Source organism: Photinus pyralis, unplaced genomic scaffold, assembly GCF_008802855.1.
Source record: "Photinus pyralis isolate 1611_PpyrPB1 unplaced genomic scaffold, Ppyr1.3 Ppyr1.4_LG3b, whole genome shotgun sequence".
In the NCBI taxonomy this organism is placed as follows: domain Eukaryota; kingdom Metazoa; phylum Arthropoda; class Insecta; order Coleoptera; family Lampyridae; genus Photinus; species Photinus pyralis.
The window spans coordinates 9,540,924-9,560,663 of record NW_022170510.1 but is presented as its reverse complement, the minus strand read 5'-3'; the positions used below and the strand labels follow the sequence as shown (position 1 = coordinate 9,560,663).

Below are 19,740 nucleotides of genomic sequence, written 5' to 3'. Positions count from 1 at the left end.
CTTTAAATGTTGTGGTGAATTTCAATGTAAATATGGGACATAACATCTCACTTTCTAAAATTTTCACCGATTTTCCTATTGCAAATAATTTGATATTCAGTACGACAGGAAATCGTATCGGGTGAACCACATTTTTCAATTATTTAGATTTTATGTAATGCTACGCACGCATTTCAAAGAAAAAAGTTAACTATTTATGACATCATAAAATTGTTGTAAGTACTTACGTTTCTTTCTAGCAGTATGCAACCTTTTATACTTTAGAAGTTAAATGAAGCTTAAAATCTTTATTTCTTTTTATACGACTATAAAGTCAGTGGATGTAGACGAATAATAGTTAAAATTGAGTACTGACTTTGTGTAACATTTTTATTCAATGATGTAACATACGACCAAGAACATTTCTTATTAGGAAAAAGTGAAATACACTGCTAATTTTAAAATTGACATGAGGTGTATCAATATCCACTGATCAAATCGCCCCTACTAGTGTACAATATCAAAGCGTTCCAGTCTCAGTAATTTGTGTTACTCAGTTACCAACTAAAACTCTCCATAATCCCAAAAGTTAGTAACTTGTGATGCTACTTTAAAGTTACCCCTACACGAATATGTTTCCTTCCAGAAAGAAATCTTAGAATATCTAAGTGGCCATAACATAATTATAGTGTCCTAATGTTCATTTATTCAACACAACTTCAGAACACGAAAGTTTCCCAAAAATATCTAGAAATGTTTACTTAAATTACACCAGAATAGTGCTGGAAATAACGAACAAACAATCCCATAAATAGACGGGTTAATTCCCTTTGAGTCTGCCGTTGAGAATTAACACCTGCGACTTTGTATTCTGATGCTGTTCGCACTCGACGCGTCCAGCATTTTATAAACTCTAACTTGATATACGGCGGCCTATTTAAATAGTAATAATAATTTCGATGAAATCGATTCGGTAATTAACTGTGATGAAAGTCACTTCTGTACACATGAACCTTTCCATTTCATATACCTTAATCCTGTAATGTCGTAGTACTCGAATCAACATCAAACAGAGGGAAAGAATAGGGTTCAACACACAAACATCGAACTGACCTGAATTTCACTTCTGAAAAATACACAAAAATACACTGAAAACCAAACACTGGATGTTATTAATTCACTTATTAGGTACGTGCGTTCACACTTAGTACTTTCCAAATCGATACAAATTTCGTTGAATTGAGCAGTTCCCGCAAGACTAAGTTTTCCATTTAAAGCTGAAAATCCTGAAAATGAGTATATCTTGTACTTGAGGTTAGTGCACCCGAACGGTTCCTCATTAAACCTCGAGGGAAGATTAATGGAGGAAAAATCGTGATTTATTTACAATTAGCTTTTCCTGAACATGACTGGGGAAAAACACGTGTAAACGTACAGTTGGCACTTATATCGAAGAGTACACGTGACCTATGAATTGTTGAATGCCGATGCACTGTTCGTTAAAGCTCTACCACAAAAAGCTCACACGACTAACTACACATGCAGTGATATCGTTCTAGTGTTATATATCGTTCTATAGCTGGTGATAATGCGGATGCAATAACCGAATGGGGCGAAGGCAGACTGGCGCTTTCTGGGCTCACGGGGGCTCAGGCCTGCGCCCCTAAAAGCCACCCCTCATATTGATTTCGCCTGACCCCGCGCGCGCCTTGTAGTTTTCCTACAGAGGGCTACCGTTTGCTGCTTACACGAATTTCGCAAGATTTTTACGAAAATTATGAATGCGCCTCCTTTTCTCGGCAGATGACCACCAAAGCTTCGCACTACGAACTTGTTGATTTCTACATAGTAAAAATTATGCCCTTGATTTCAAATTCGGTGGTTCTTTAATAGTTACAGCACACGCCACTGCCGTTGAACTGAAGCTGGGTTGAATGCAACTTAGAAGGAAAATTAGAAGTTTGAGTGAACACCAGTATTGTCTTGAACTGGTTACAACAATTGCAATAAACTAGGTTTATTTTGACCATAAACGCAGTTTCGGTTAGATTATCACAGTCAGTTATTAATTCCAAACGAAATGTTACGTTAACCCTATAACCCTAACGTTTATGTTATAAATTCTGGTACAGATGGTTTACGTTTATTAAATCTTTAGAAAGACAATCTCGGAAAGTGTTACGAGGGTTTAAATATAATGTCATTAAATATTATATTGTGTGACGGATATAGTCCCCAATTAAAACTTTATGACCGCGTAGCAGTACAGCCTACAAGAGGCAAACGATAAAATGTACTTTTCCACAATTTTTTAGAATCAAAGAAATAGTCGATGGATAGATTTTATGAATGGGGATCCTTTGCTACGGTTCACGAAATGCTATAATTTGATCATTTTTCTTGTTACAATGATATAACCTTTGAATGCGTACAGTCGATAGAATTGTGTCTCGTAGATCAATCGTACCGAGTTCGAGCACAGCATACTAAAACGTTCCGACTTAGGATCTCAATTATGTAGCCAGCAGCAAGTAGGGAACAGTATGGAATTTGATTAAAAAGAGAACATTTCTGTATAACGTTACTAAAAATATCTGGTAAGGGTCTCTATAAGATAGTTTTCGAATACCGTAGCGGCGCTACCACGATAGATGCGGCGGAAAGCGTAATTTTTCAGACATTCAGCGTAATTATCCTAGAATCTCACTCAGTACTTAACGTTTTAATTTTTTATAATTATGCGATGTGATGGCCTCTTTTCCTTAGCGTTAGATCTACAGATGAAACCGTTAAATTACGATATCTTTAATCCGATCAACTCAAATCGTTTATTAACGCATAATTACAGAATTTCTATCCCCTTTTTAACGATGTGATATAAGCTATGATTTAATATTAATTTTTTACGTTTTAGTCCGGTAGGTTTAATTAACTTATAATTACAATTTGCTAGTGTATTTTTCAGACATCCATAAAGATCACTTAATCAAACCCAATAACACAGGTATCTGTTCAATTAGGCTGAGCTAGACCGGTGCAACCCCATTTAAATTAATATTTATGTTTCCTACAGTTTTAGTTGGAATTTTGACTTACACACGTAAGTGGTAGGAGAGAATAAAAGAAAGTCCTCCATGGAAGTTGCCTGTCAGGTTGCATAATGCATAGTTCTACATAATAAAACGTTCCTCACAATGCTTGCAATCCATTTTGTAATCTAATAAACATAAAGTTTAATAATTGTAATTATAGCTCCTATTAGAATAGTTGGGATACAGAGCATTTGAGAGAGAAACTTTCTAATTGTTGGAAATTTGGAATATACTGTGTCAAATTCACGATAGATAGTTAATTACAAAATATCACTCTGCTTGTACTTGTCAGATGCATATTCAGTAGGTCGAGATATTGTTCCATGTATAGCTACAACTTTCAACATTCAAAGGAGTCATTCCAAAACAATCGTTTAACTCAATTAATACGTGTAGGTACGCATGGGAGACGTGTTACTTTAATTCATTGAAGAACGCAATCGAACAGGTGCGTAGACTCAAAACTCAATGCTCGTTGACGCCCAAAGCCCACAACAATTATTACCATTTTCAATACTCATTTTCCGTTACGGTTTTATAGTTCGACAGTTGGTAACACCAGACACGAGATCAAGACGAGTGCCTGTTTTAGTGGATGAGGTTCAGTACTGTCTTTAACTCGGAGATTATCTCCTGGTGACAAGTGCCTAAGCTGATCCTTGTTGATTTTACGAATTTTCCGCTTCCGACAAATCAGACATCTTGGAATTTGATAACATTGGTTACTCATCGTCCAACTTTCGGAAACATTTTAGTCAACCCGCCCAGTTTGACTTGATTCCGTTTTTCTCGTCCCCAAACGGCGTAATTTGAGGTGCTTCACATAAAACTGGGTCACTGGTTATTGATGGATACTAAAATAGTAAACACAGGCAATCTATAAAGGAAAAACTAGCGACATAACGACCTTTACATATTAATTATGTATAGTTGAACTCACAACATAACCGTGGTAATGCATGAATTATTTCCCCTTCACGTGATTGTATTGTGCACAAATACTCTATACCGATCACAAAATCAATGATTATTCTGCTCACGTCTCAGACATTGAATTTATTGGGGTATGCATAACAATTTCCGGATTGCAGACCCGAAAAATTCAGGTGATTTTTCTTGTAGCTTATTTTATACGAATTAAGTTGTACCGTTGAAGGTGAAAACTGCTCTATTTTCATAAAATATAAATGCAATTGCCATTTGTTTGTTAGTAGAGATAACGATGGGGTGTTAATTTTTTATATTTTATTTTCCTGAATCAACTGAACTCATAGTAATATTTTCCCAACCAATTGTAGTAGTACATCTTAATTTATCAGTAGTAAATCTAAATTAAACACTCCGCTCGTATTCGGTAGCCAGACTTTTGATCCGGCTCATATACAATAACTAAGAAATAATACATCATTTTGTATTATTAGGTTTATAACTAGAGAAAAGGATACTGAGATGACCGATTTTGTTTAATGGGGCCTATTGACTCCAATTAAACAAAAGAGGCATTCATAACTTTTTTTTGGGTTTTTGTGATAGATATAAAGAAGTATTGTCAAAAATAGGCTTTCGAGTATTCCCTATCCGATTTTGAAAAAAAAATTTCAAAATTCCTACCACGAAAGGGCGCACCCCTACTTGGGGAGTGCGAAAAAAATTCTGATTTCGACGAAATTTGGTACTGGGAGTTTTTGAAAATGAAACTCACGAATCTGGAATTAGTTTATGAAAATTCGGAAAAAAAAGTTCCACTGCAATTCCTGGCCGGGTAACTAAAATGGAGAGAATTCCAAGAAATTTATTGTATACATACTTGATGAGTTAAGGAACAAAATTGTTGAACAGTTTTTCAAAATGACGTTTCAAACGAAAGTTATACTCATTTGAAGATTAGGCCTTCGGGTTCCCCGCCTAAATGATCTAATTTCGCATATAATTAATTGAAAATGTCGCAAATAACAAAAAAATAAAGATTGGTTCATATTTGATAGTGCACTCTTCGCCTCTTGCTCACAAGCGGCTTAACGAATTTTTGTTTATCATATTTTTCAAAATTTTGTAATGACATGTTTCTACCGTCAGTCAATTTTATTGATTTGTATCGGGTGCCATGGATAAAATAAACAAAACAAGATCTCCATAAATCCATGGCCTACTATTTAAAAACCGTAAAAAATACGGTTTTTATTTTTGGTTCATGGTTAAACTTTAAAAAATATAGGTTGTGATAAATCAATGTAATCAGGAAAAGTATCCAAAAAATTTACGTTAAGTCCAAAACAATTCGTACTTTTTCGATTAGACTTCTTAATCAAAAGTTATAGATTAGAAACCAATTTCGAAAGAAAATTCAAAGAGCTGTAACTTTTGAACTAGTAGCCCAATCTTCGAACTGTTTGAAATTATGGATTCTACAGGGCACATTCTATAAGAAAACTTTTTTTCCCGGTCGATCTGAGACAATTTTTTCTTCGGGGCTCAAAAAAAGGCAGTGTATAACCTTCCTTTTTTACCAAAAATCGACTACACCAAAATTTCTCTTCGAACTGTTTGAAATTATGGATTCTACAGAGCACATTTTATAAGAAAACTTTTTTTCCCGGTCGATCTGAGACAATTTTTTCTTGGTGGCTCAAAAAAAGGCAGTGTATAACCTTCCTTTTTTTACCAAAAATCGACTACATCAAAATTTCTCGGGAAAACACTTTTTCTTATTAATTTTGGGGCGTAGAATCCAAAACAATTCGTACTTTTTCGATTAGACTTCTCAATCTGGTCCCGAAAAGATTCAACCTCTGCTGGAATATGAATGGATACGTTTCCCGGTCGATCTGAGACAATTTTCTTTTTCGGGGCTTAAAAAAAGGCAGTGTATAACTTTCCTTTTTTACCAAAAATCGTCTACACCAAAATTTCTCGGGAAAACACTTTTTCTTATTAATTTTGGGGCGTAGAATCCAAAACAATTCGTACTTTTGCGATTAGACCTCTGAATCAAAAGTTATAGACTAGAAACCAATTTCGAAAGAAAATTCAAAGGGCTGTAACTTTTGAACTAGTAGCCCAATCTTTGAACTGTTTGAAATTATGGATTCTCCAGGGTATATTCTATAAGAAAATTTTTTTTCCCGGTCGATCTGAGACAATTTTTTTTTCGGGGCTAAAAAAAAGGCAGTGTATAACCTTCCTTTTTTACCAAAAATCGACTACACCAAAATTTCTCGGGAAAACACTTTTTCTTATTAATTTTGGGGCGTAGAATCCAAAATAATTTGTACTTTTCCGATTAGACTTCTCAATCAAAAGTATAGACTAGAAAAAAATTTCGAAAGAAAATTCAAAGGGCTGTAACTTTTGAACAAGTAGCCCAATCTTCGAACTGTTTGAAATTGTGGATTCTACAGGGCACATTCTATAAGAAAATCAAAAATCGTCTACACCAAAATTTATACTATACTATAGTATAAATATATACTAAATATTAGTCAGCTCCAGACTTGACTATGGAGCATCTGTATATTGCTCTGCAACTCAACGTTCAATTTCACTATTGGAGTTTATCCGGTCGATGGTATCAGTTGATTTCCGGGAAAGTGCATTTAGTTACCTCTCCCCGCCGGGACGGACAGCTTTTATCACCTCAATAATACATTTTTCTGAGTTACCGAAGTTAAAATGACTTTTCTCTGGTAAACGTGATACCGCGAATAGTCTATATAATTTAGGTTACTTTACTTTTACTTTATCACGTACAGTTTAATTAGTAGATTTACTGTTCATAAAGAGAGCAGTCTTTGTTTAGTTATACGCGGAACTCTCCACCTACAGGGAAACTTAAACTCGGCTCACGTAGTCATTTGTGCGTTAATGTTTATTCCGGTTAATAACACTTGCAAACACCGAATTATTTTAAATCTCACTGGCAAATCTTTTTTTATGGGGACCAATTGTCTGCTTCGAATAATTGACTCGGGAAAATTTTTTATTGTTCGGGACCGAAACTGTCCGCTTAAAGCCAAAATCGAGAATACCCTAGTCTTCCAAGACTAATTCCCACTCAATTTTTAGATAACCAAACCCGCTCAAAAATGGCAGATTGTTAATGAAGGCGGCCCTCGATTACTTTCCATCGGTTACATTAAAACTCTTTTTTTGTACCAATTCCTGTGGTTTTACAAAACCCCCGCAATTCAAAAAACGTATACTCAGCACTTCATCTGCATAATGAGCTAAGGACTGTAAATTTATATAGCTATTTAAAAAAAACTGAATTTGGGACCCACTCGCGCTATCGCGACACTGTAATATCCTGTACTAATTAAGAGGACAAAAGAGGCATTGAAACTTGAATCTTGCAGAAGGTTAGTTCATTTCCAACACAATTTAAAATTGTATTAGTGAAATTACTCCGCATTTGATTTTATTACCTATGTGACCCAAGTTATAATTTCTCACAATATTCAAAACCGAAACGGATCTACCCTTACACTCAAAACCTATCACATTTACAACGAAAATTCGAGAAAGAAATTAGAAAAAATTAAATCCTTTGATACTCGGGAGCTTACTCGCTCTCTATTAAAAAAAAATTAAAATGGTGCACAGTCGCCATCTTAGAAGTTAGTCAGTTAGAAGTCTGCGCTGTATATAAAAGTGAGTAAAAGGAAATAGTGAAAGGCAAGTACCTCTATCCAAATATTGCAGACTCTAATTATTATTACTGTTACTAGGCGCGCAAGAAATCTAATGCGAATATACGTAAGAGCCTGGACTCCTTCTCTTGTTACTATACTATAAATACCCCCATAGTAATAGCTCAATTAAACTATACCTACACAATCAAAACTGTAATGAGCGTTCCGTAATTATACCTTACGATTTAAGAAACTAGATCACCGTCTATTAGGTTACGAAATGGAACAGTATCCTTGTAAACCGAATTCTACAAATGAGTTCCGAGAAACCATTACATTTTCCAATACCAACGAGTGACCCAACGACAATTAAACGTCGACGTCTATAAAATTTGTGCACTTACCTATTTTTTTTCCTTTTCTTCATACTTGTAACTATAAATTTTGTTATTTTGAAATATTATCATCACTTATTGTTCAAGAATTGTGTTTCAATATTAGTACAAATGAGTGCTATGGTTTAATATAGTGAAAATAACACGATTTTCATAGATATGTAAAATGTATTCAACTTTGATGAGCACTAGTTCTAGTATGGGAACGGATGGTCCAAAAAGTATGGGTCTTGTCTCATTCAATGTATAATTTAGTACCTTAAAACTGTTAATGGGAATATGTTTTCGATATTGTGAATCATTATAACCGCAATACCCTTTTTGTAGGTACCTTTTTAACCCTCCCCCCCATCCGCGCCACTTATGCACAGCTTCGCTGGGGGGAGGGGGCTAGGATGTTGGGAAACAAATGAAGCCATGAAAACAATAAAACCATTTGCAGGATTGCAATCCGATTTGGATTTTGATTTTATTGGTCAATAATCATAAGTTTCCAATTGACCAAGACAGAAAGAGCAAGTTAGTTATTGTTCATCAAGGCAATGGATTTTGCAATATCCGCTGTGTAATTAATCTACGGGGCCAAAATAAAAGTAAAATAGAAGGAGTACAAAATTTAGTTTTTGTGCATAAAAGCAATGTGTTTTGCAGTTTCCCCGATGAAATTAGTAAATAAGTATTTTTTTCTAACAATTTAACCAACAATGGAGTATGAAGATTACAAAATCTAGTTCCTGCCCAATGTGTTCTGGGGTTTCCACAACGAAATTAGCAAAAAAAACCAATTCTTGCTATACTAATGGGAGAAGTGTAACCTATCACCGCGCTTTTTACGATTTTCCGATACCCAGACTGACGGACGCACGGAAATTCCCATAATCGCACATTTTATTTTGTGAAACATGCGCTAAAAATTTAATACCCAGCCAAAAATCAATTGTGTCATTTACTATAGTCTATAATGGTACAACGCGATGTGAAGTTTCCAGAAAATTGGAACTGTACCGTTTGTTGTACAGGTTTTTACATTTTCAAAAAAGATCCACAAAGGAATGCCAAGTGAAATTCTGCGTTTAACAAAAATAAACTTCAAAAATTGTTGCTTGATTGATCTCTTACAACCTTTTTTGTGTGCCAAAATTAGGTGATAAATGTAACGGGAGCCCTTTTAATGGGGTTAATTTTTCCAATTTTCTTTTGTAGGGGGGTTCACATTTTTCAATTCTCTGTTCTAATTGAACAATTCACATAAATTTCGACTTTTAAATATTATCCTGGAAGTGATGGAACAACCTGGGGCGAATCTGGAAATTTAAACTCGGAAACTTGGGTTGATTTTATAAGATACATTTACGGTCAACTTTAGCAGAAATTTTCAAGTCTTTAATGAATCAATTTTCATTTTCTTATCATTATTGAATAGAGTTCCTAAATGCAACTGTTATCACGTTGCAGAAATACATATACTAAACAATTATATGATGGTACCTACAAGTAATTAGATAAGCACTTACCCAGTAGTTATTACATCCCATAATTTGCAATTGAAAAATTCGACTTACCTGTAACAAAAAAAATACATATTAGAGTATATTCATGTAAAGAAGATAAGTTAATATCAGCTTGTCTAAAAGCAACCTTCTCCTTTGTATCAAAAATCGCCCTATAAAAACTAACGTGAGTAAACCAAAACTGTCCTATGTTCAGACATGACAAATTTTCGCCCACTAATATCGTTTGCTGGGTTTGATAACAGGTACACAATATTTGTAAATTCGACCTTTTGACTTAATTTTTGTGAGTAGCAAGTTCAATTTGTCCTCGTCGAGTAGGACCCTTCGTTTAGTAGGCGTGCTCTCCGGGAGTAGGTCTACTTTGAAACGAAGGACATCTGAAATCGGCGCTCATTTTCCGGTTAGGATCTATTTTAGTTCTTCTGGTCCAAGATCCATGCATTTCTTTTCCTCTAGAACCTCGGGCAGGGTGGAAATGAGTTCCTTGCATTTCTTCCATTTCCTAAGTTTGAACCCTCGTCGTTTCAGCAACTCGATCAACAGATGTCGAAGGACCTGCGCAACTTCTTGGTTTTACGACCCTGTCTCACAATTGCCGATGCTTCTGGAAAGTGTTCAGCTTCGTCTTCTGCCAATGGTTGCAGGATCCTTACTGCTAGGTATTGTGCGAAAGTAGTGTCATAAGTGACTGTGGTCGTACTCTTTGATAGGCCCAAGAGGGGAGTAGCGTCAAAGTATGGTCTGATACAGTTGATCGTCTTCTCGTATTTTGATTTACCCAAAATCGTCCTGAAACATTCATTTTCATGCCTACTTTCTGTTAGGAAACTTTAGTTTCCATGACAGAGGCAGAGCAGACTACGTTTCCTGCCGCTTGTCACTCTGGCCGTACCTGTCACTTTACCGGTTATGGAAGCTGGTTCATATCGAGTAGTCGTCCTCAAATTGTGGGATCTGTATCCGTGGGAGAGAAATCCTTTTGTATTCCTTTTCCTCTACTGATTACTTCCTACAGACCGATATTATGATTCGGTGAACTGTTTCCTTTGCAGTTTCGTAGTCTCAGGTAATTCGCCGCTTACCATCATATGGTCGTGGGCTTCTTGGATGATATCCCAGATTTTGGGAATCTCCATCTGTTTGTATTTCCAATAACTGCTGGAGCATTCCTCATCCAGTTCTGCCCGTATGTCCTGGATAATTTCCGTAAGCCGTAAGCCGTAAGCGAACCTTATTTGCGGCTTACGAAATTGTGGGTGTGTCTGTGGTGTGACCCAGGTTGAGTAAGGGGATGTATTTCTTGGGATCCTCGCCCTCCAGGTGTCGTTAGTAAAGTTGTATCTGCATTTCCTTGATATTCTTGGAGATTATATTTCTTTAATTTTGAAAGTCGCTTTAAATTTGTTCTAAATCTTGGGCCACAAGTAGGAAAGTAGGGTGGCTTGTGGGTGGTACGGCTCTCAGTGTTTCGGTTTCTAGCTCGATTCCAATTTTAATATTCATTAAACACCGTTTGCAGGTCGGAGTAAAATATCTTAATATTTTACATGGCGGTTAAAGAACACAAAAAAATGCATTAAATGCAGTCCGTAGAGCATGGATTTTTTAACCCCATTACTTAAATAGAAACAGGATCCGCATAAACATCCAAAATATTCCCTTATACTTATAATGAAAGCATATACGAATTTCTATGCATAATTGAATATAGTCAAACAGTACTGGGATTGTAAATAAAGGTACGATAAGTGAACCAATTATGTTTATTATAACTATGTAAGCGGCGAAAATTAAATGTGTTAGAAAACTAGATTTAAAATCGTGAACTTGCGCAAGTTCATTAATATACACCTCGCTAAATATGGAAATACAATCTTAATTATGACAGGATCGAAAATTGCGCAAATGAAAGCCATTACAGTGACTTTCAGGTTAACTTTGGAACAAAGCCGATTAGTAGACACCAAAATGCGATTACGTACCAAATAGCGGCAGATATTAAATTTTGAAAACGTTTTCCCTTATTTGGTGTAATGCAAAGGTAAAAGGTGCAAAATGTAGATTTTAGTTCCTCTTCTATATAAGAGCAGTCGTGACCATTCATTTTTTTCTTACGCTATATTTATACGAACCGAGAGCTTTCTGTCAGAGACTATAAATTAACGTGAAATTTCTCGAACAATACTGGATAGCTTAATTTGACGAAAAACGCGTTGATCATAACATGTCAAAATCTCGTTGCAAAAATTTCATAAGAATACCCCTTTTCGATGACCAATGTCATTTTTGAGTGGTCTCAAAACCTGCAGACGAATAATTTTGAGTACCTATCATAAAAATCTCAAATGGTACGCAGTTCAGACATCAGAAAACATTTATTACACCGGAACTCTCGTGCGAAACATAATTATTCCACCTTTCGTTATACGATCCCCGTCGCGACGTCTTATATGAAGAAGACGCCTTTAATATAAGCTTAGTATTCTCGTATACGCTTACAGAAAAATAGACCTCTTAATATGTATGAAGCATGGCCGAATACATTTCCAAAACTAATCTGTGTAATAAACGTGAAATACGCACCCTCCTGTTTTGCACAAAATAATAGGGCGACATTTAAAATCAAAATTTTTGTATCACAAGAAACGCATGAACAGATGAAAAACGAATCATTAAAACACTCTTTTTGCGATTTTCCTCTGATCACTGACAGCTCGCATCGTTAAATCTTTTACCCATTAATCACCTTTGAAACATGTCCAGTTCCACGAAATTCATCAAAAAACTTTATTAAGACCTCATTGTATCATCGTTCAGTCCTCTGATAATGATTATTTAGGATCGGGTTGTTTTTCTAATACGTTTAAAATTAATTCCGCGAATATTCAAACTTGAAATTAGTTAAATAAGAGCACAATACGCTTTACATATAAATGCCCTTTGCAAGGCAGTTATTACAATGGAATTAAAGTAATAATAATTTTTAGAGTTTTCCGCTGCAATAATATTTGCATTCTACAATTTCCGTGTCAATGCAAAAAAGTTTGGAAATTTTATCCAACGACAAACAATTATAGTACCTCCATTACTAATGGGCGTTCCAACATGTGTAATGGCATATCTAGAATTACAATAACAGAAACCAATTTGGGTCAAATTTACAATTACACTGGATTTTTTGCCTACAGGAAATAATCCAATGCTAAAGCTAAAAATCCTCTGACAAATTCTATATGCATACAGAACAGCTCCAGCTTTGGAAATGGATACTATTTTTAGGTGAAAATATAATATTTTGAAAATTGCAAGATGAGACAAACGGGTTCAGAAAGTGGCCGCAATACAGCACAAAATACGTGGTATCTGAGCCAAGGAAACTAAGCAGTTGTGTCTTAAAAACCCTTGCTGTTAAAAGGGTTCTATGATATTTTCTGAACCAAAATTCACATCCCGAGATTTCACACCCAGAAAATTTTCACCTAGGCATTTTGCTTCCTGATATTCAACTCCTGGAAAACAGTACCATCTATAAAACTCGTATGCGGGCAACTCCCATTTTTTTATGCTCTCCAGTACGCAAATTTCCGTTCCCTATACAAGATGGTGATCGGTGACGCAAACTCGTATAGGATATGGAAGTAGTGAATGTATTTACATATTCTATCCGATTTCGTGATGTGATCAATTATGTGCAATGTGAACATTACTATCCTCATTTGCATTTTCAAAACATTGGAACCAAGTAATAAAGGGCATTTTGGATACAGACAAAAAATAATGAAAAGTATGAAATATTTTACGATTTTTTTGGATCTTAGTAATTCCGTTGGACAATCCAGTTTGATTTTGTAACTTTTGAAAATCTTTGATCCAGTTAACTGCATCTACTTCGCAAAATTCGGGTCTAAATTTTGTTCGCAGTTCTATATTTTTCTTTGCGTCTTCTTCACTTCACTTCTTTTATAACTTGACACTTGTAATATATTAAAATTTCATTATTATCAAGTAATCAGATAACAAATATATCGAATAATATGTCATAAATATTTTTCATATTAAATCAAATAAAAACGTATTTTGTATAATTAAAACTAATACAAAACAAGTGGCGACGAGGTGAAGTACATTTTATTATTCTTTAACGCGATCAACACTGGTAATCGTTACCAATAATGGCAGATACCGCCCAATTAAATCAATTGATTGCAGCAATGCTAGAGATGACTACGACAATGCAACGCCAGCAGAATGTGAATGCAAATCAACAAAAGCCTCAAGTAACATTGCTATCAAGTTTTGAAACATTTGACCCGAAGAATCAAAATTTTAAAAACTACAAGGAACGATTGGAAATCCACTTTCAAGTCAAAGGGCTAATCAACGATAAGGAAATGTGCGCAAAGCTACTCCTTCAGTACATAGGATCCTCGAATTACGATTTACTAACTTCCTTAGCTGCCCCTGAAGATCCGAAACGGCTAACCTACGATAAGTTAATTGAGCTACTGGAAAAACATTTTTGTCCGAAAACGAACATAATTGTAGAGCAGCATAAATTTTTATGCGAATATCAAAATGACAGCGATTCTATAACAGAATACGTTGCAAAACTACGGAAATATGTCAATAATTGCGAATTTCAATGTGAATGTGGCAAATCTGTAGCAGAAATCTTTTTACGGGCACAAATTCATTCGTGGTATTCGTGATATGAAGATCAAAGAACACCTTTTGCAAAGTAACACGTTAAGTTTTACAGAAGTCATTGAAAAAGCACTAGCATTAGAAGCGAGTAAAATTAATACACAAGAAATTTCAAATTCCCAAGGAACAATCAAATCTGAAAATGTTAATCATGTGTCACGCCATCGTACTAGCACTAGTAATACTAACAATCGTAACGCGCATTGTGATCAAAACCGGAATAAATCAAAAAGAAGAATAGACTTGCGAAACCGATCAACATCGAGAATAAACTATCAACATTTAGGCATCAACAATTTGTGTCTAAGGTGCGGTCGTGCTAATCATAGGGCGAACTGTTGTCGTATTGATAGCAACAGGTTAAAGTGTAATGCGTGTGGTAAATCGGGACATGTATCAAAAGTATGCATACAAACAATAATGAAACAAAAATCAAACAACGCTTCAACCAATGTGGAAACGAATTACGTTTCATCACAAAACGAACAATTTAATAGCATCAATAACATTGTGGACATATTTCAAAAACACAGTGTACAACATCAAAATGAAATCCGTAAATATATTACTGATATTTATATCGAAGGAAAGCGTCAATCATTTGAAGTCGACTCGGGAGCAGGATACACCTTGATTCCGGAAACAGATTACGTGAGATTGAATTTAAAAGCAACTCTTCGAAAGCCATCAACACTATTTCGATCATATACGGGAGAAGTTTTTACCCCAATAGGTTTTGTATCTGTTGAGGTTGAATATCAAGGAAGAAAATCACAAGAAGAAATGTACATAGTACCATCGAAATATCACCCAATTTTGGGAAGAATCTGGATACGCCATTTACAAATTAATTTAGCGGAAATCGATAAAAATAACACAAATTTATCAAAGTCGGATTGTTTTGCAATTGACCCTATTCCAAATATATTTTCTGAATATAAGGATATATTTGAACCAAAAGTGGGATGTATTCCAAACGTAAAATGTTCCTTAAAGCTACGCGAAAACGCTAAACCAACTTTTATCAAACATCGAATCATACCATATGCACTTCGAGAAAAAGTCGAACGAGAACTAGACGTGCTCGAGAAGACTGGAATTATTACCAAGGTTAATCTAAGCGACTGGGGATCGCCATTAGTAGTCATACCCAAACCAGATGGAAACGTAAGGCTTTGTGTGGATTACAAAATAGCTGTCAACCAACAATTGCAAGCAGCCCACTATCCAATTAGGAATATTGACGAGACTGGACTTATACAAAGCGTACCTACTTGCATGTACAAGTTGATGAAGATAGCCAAGCAATTCAAACAATATCAACACATAGAGGAACGTACCGAATGAACAGGTTATCCTTTGGGATCAAAACCGCTCCGAACGAATTTAATAGAATATTGGAAGAAATTTTGCAAGATCTAGATGGAACCATGTCTTACTTTGACGATATTATTATACATGCAACATCTAGAGAGGAGTGTGGTAAACGATTGATAAGATGTTTAGATAGGCTGAAAGCAAATGATCTACATCTTAACAAAGATAAATGTGATTTTTTCAAAACAGAAATCCAGTACTTAGGATATACCGTTCGATATAATCAAATTTCCAAATGTCAAAACAAAGTGGAAGCCATCGAAAAAGTTCATCGCCCGAAAAATGCAGATGATGTACGTAAGTTCTTAGGAATGGTAACATATTACTCAAGATTTATACCAAATGCATCAACACTAACATATCCACTCAGGAAGCTACTTCAAAAAAATTATAAATTTTCATGGTCATCAATATGCGAAGCGGCTTTTATCAAATTGAAGCAAGAAATATCAAGCGATAGAGTATTGGTACCATTCAATCCAAATTTACCTATAACAATTGCATGTGATGCCAGTCCGACAGGTATCGCAGGAGTTCTATCAAATATTATCGAAGGAGGAGAAAGACCTGTGGCTTTTGTATCAAGATCGCTCACCCAAGCAGAGCAAAATTATAGCCAACTCGACAGAGAAGCGCTCGCAATAGTTTTTACAGTGAACAAATTCTATAATTATGTCTATGGCCAACAATTTACACTAATCACTGACAATAAGCCATTAACACGTATTTTTCATCAAGATTCGAAATTACCAGCCATGACATCAAGCCGATTATTGCGTTATGCAACATTCTTGCAGAATTTTAACTACAAGGTTCAACACAGGAAAGCAGAAGAGCATCAAAACGTAGATTTCTTGTCAAGATCAACACATCATCAAAAAGTTCCAGGTATTGAAACACTGCTAGATGAAGAACTACAAGTTATATGCGATCAAACCATAAATCAAATATCCACCCATTCAATCACACATACGTCAATAGCAGAAGGAACCGAGCAGGATAAAGAACTTTCCAAAATGAAAAATGACATAATTCAAGGAAATGTGGAAAATACTGATTACAGTGTGGGAACTGGAATAATATTCAAAAGGTAATCGAATCGTAATACCAGAAAATCTTCGTTCAGAAGTACTAAGGGAACTACATCATACCCATATAGGTATAGTAAAAATGAAACAACTTGCAAGAAAATACTGCTATTGGAAAAACATCGATAAGGACATCGAACAATTGGTAAAATTATGTAAAAGTTGTGCTCTCATAAGAAAGAATCCAGAAAAGGCACCACTTCATCACTGGGAAGAACCTCAAGAAAATTTCGATAGGATAGGATTATGCAGGACCTTTCCAGGGTTTCCATTTCTTCGTTGTAGTAGATGCAAAATCAAAATGGGCCGAAATTAAACCAATAAAACAAGCACCTACATCCGAAAATACCATACATTTATTGCAAGAAATTTTTTGTACGCATGGGTTACCAAAAGTATTGGTATCCGACAATGCTTCAATATTTCAAAGTACAATGTTTCATGAATTTTGTACAAGAAACGGTATCATCCAGAAATTTACTGCACCTGGACATCCATCAACAAATGGCCTGGCTGAAAGAAACATACAAACCCTCAAACGTAAACTTACAGCTATGGCAGAAGAGAAATTATCTATGCACGTGAAAATTAGAGAAATACTTTTTAGATATCGAGCAACCCCTCTACAATGTGGAAAAACACCAGCGCAATTATACTTAGGAAGAGATATCCGTATAAAACTTGATGCGATGCGACCACCAAAAGAAAGTGTTGGTAACAAAATATTTCATCATAATATTCGAAATTATAGTGTGGGAGAGAGGGTACAAGCACGATGGTATGCAGACAACAAACCCACATGGAAATTCGGAACTATTGAACAAAAATTTGGACGACTACATTATCAAATTAAATTAGATAATGGTTACAGCTTAAAGAGGCATATAGACCAGCTTGCCAGAACAAGCGTCCCTCCAAAGAAAACAATGACATTCCAAGACGATCGACAGGAGAGTATTACAGACAAACAGTAGACTGAGGGAATGGACGAAATGATGATTATACAACCCCGACAGCAAATAGAGCGACCTGTATTAGAAGATATAAGGAGACCAGCACCAGAAGAACCTATACTACGGAGATCTGAGAGGTATCGACAACCACCTAGATACTTGTTAGAATATATACAGAAGAAGTAATTCAAAAATATTCAATTTCAATTTTTTAATAAGTGTGGGAGAATCTGTAATATATTAAAATTTCATTATTATCAAGTAATCAGATAACAAATATATCGAATAATATGTCATAAATATTTTTCATATTAAATCAAATAAAAACGTATTTTGTATAATTAAAACTAATACAAAACAACACTGTTTATCAAATATGCTATATTCCGCTTGCAAATCACGAAATCGGATAGGATATGTAAAAACATTCACCACTTCCATATCCTATACGAGTTCGTGCAACCGATCACCATCTTGTATAGGGAACGGAAATTTGCCTCCAGTACCAGGCCCGAGATATTTAGGAGAGAACGTATAATAAAAAAATTATCGACTATTGCGAACTAATTACAATTATAAATTTAATAAAGAGTAAATTTCGATTTTGTCCGAGTATAGCAAAGAAATGGCATGGAAGTATAGTAAAATTGTTCCCATATATAAGACTGGTAATAAAGCCGAAGTAAGTAACTATAGGCCAATCACGATTGTTTCAATCATTCCAAACATTTTTGAATCGTTAATATATGACCAAATCAAGAACATGGTGAACTTTTCACTCTGCGATGAACAACATGGCTTCCGATCGGGTCTATCTACGGAAACAAATCTTCTATTGCTACAACATTCAGCTTTCGATGCTCTTCAATCTAAAAGTCAGCTAGACCAAATATACACGGACTTCAGTAAAGCGTTTGACCTAGTTAACCACATGATGCTTATTAGCAAGCTATAACAGTTCGTTTTTCATGGAATGCTTCTAGAGTGGATGAAATCTTATTTGGTTGGAAGAAAGCAAATAGTCTAAGTAAAGAACGCTACCTCTTTTTCAATTAATGTTATAGCCGGGGTACCCCAAGGAAGTCATTTAGGTCCGTTAATGTTTTCTATTTTTATAAATAAGTTACCAAAATGTCTCAAGTCAAGCTCATGTCTGCTATTTGCAGACGATATGAAAATATATCGTAAGATCTCATGTAATCATGATGTTGAACTATTACAACAGGATTTAAATGCTGCAGAAAATTGGTGTAAAGAAAATGACATGTTGATCAACATTAACAAATGCAAATCGCTCACCATTACAAGGAACACAACACCTATCTTTTCATCATACACCATAAATAGTATTCTATTAGAAAAAACCAATTGTATCAAGGATCTTGGTGTATACTTTGACACAAAAATGACATTCGTAAACCATATTAACAAAATAGTAAATAATGCTCTTAGAACGTTGGGTTTCATAAAACGGCATTGTAAACAATTTACAAATGTAAATACCTTAATTTTATTGTTTAATTCGTACTGTAGGAGTAACCTTGAATATTGTAGCATAGTTTGGTCCCCCAACTACAAATACTTGAAGCATAGTTTGGAAAAAGTGCAATACAAATTTGTGAAATATCTTTCCTATAAAACTGGTCATGTCTCTTTGCCAAACTCATATTCAATTATCACTTCGACATACTCAATTTTATCACTAGAAGATCGAAGAACAATATCAGATATTTTATTTGCAGCAAAATTATGTGGTGGAAAAATTAAGTATCCAAATTTACTATGTTTAATTGAGTTTTCATTACCAACAAAAGGAACAAGAAGTAAGACCATTTTCAAAGTAGATGTAGTAAATAATAATAACTATTCATTAAATAAACCCTTTGTCAGAATACCATCTCTATGTAATAGATACAATGACATAGATATCTTTTTTTTAAATACCAAATGCATCACGTCTACATTAAAATCTAAATTTCTATTATAAATATAACCTAAATATATTATAGT

At 34.9% G+C, this 19,740-nt stretch overlaps 1 protein-coding gene across 1 annotated transcript in view; it reads right to left on the bottom strand.

Annotated features, from left to right (window-relative positions):
* LOC116166509 overlaps positions 1–1,567 on the bottom strand; it is a 168,088-nt gene extending 166,521 nt beyond the window's left edge. The window contains exon 1 of the mRNA XM_031481480.1: positions 1,093–1,567. The gene's annotated coding sequence lies outside the window, so the exon portion shown is untranslated. The remainder of the gene's footprint in view (positions 1–1,092) is intronic.
* Between the last annotated feature and the right edge of the window lie 18,173 nt (positions 1,568–19,740).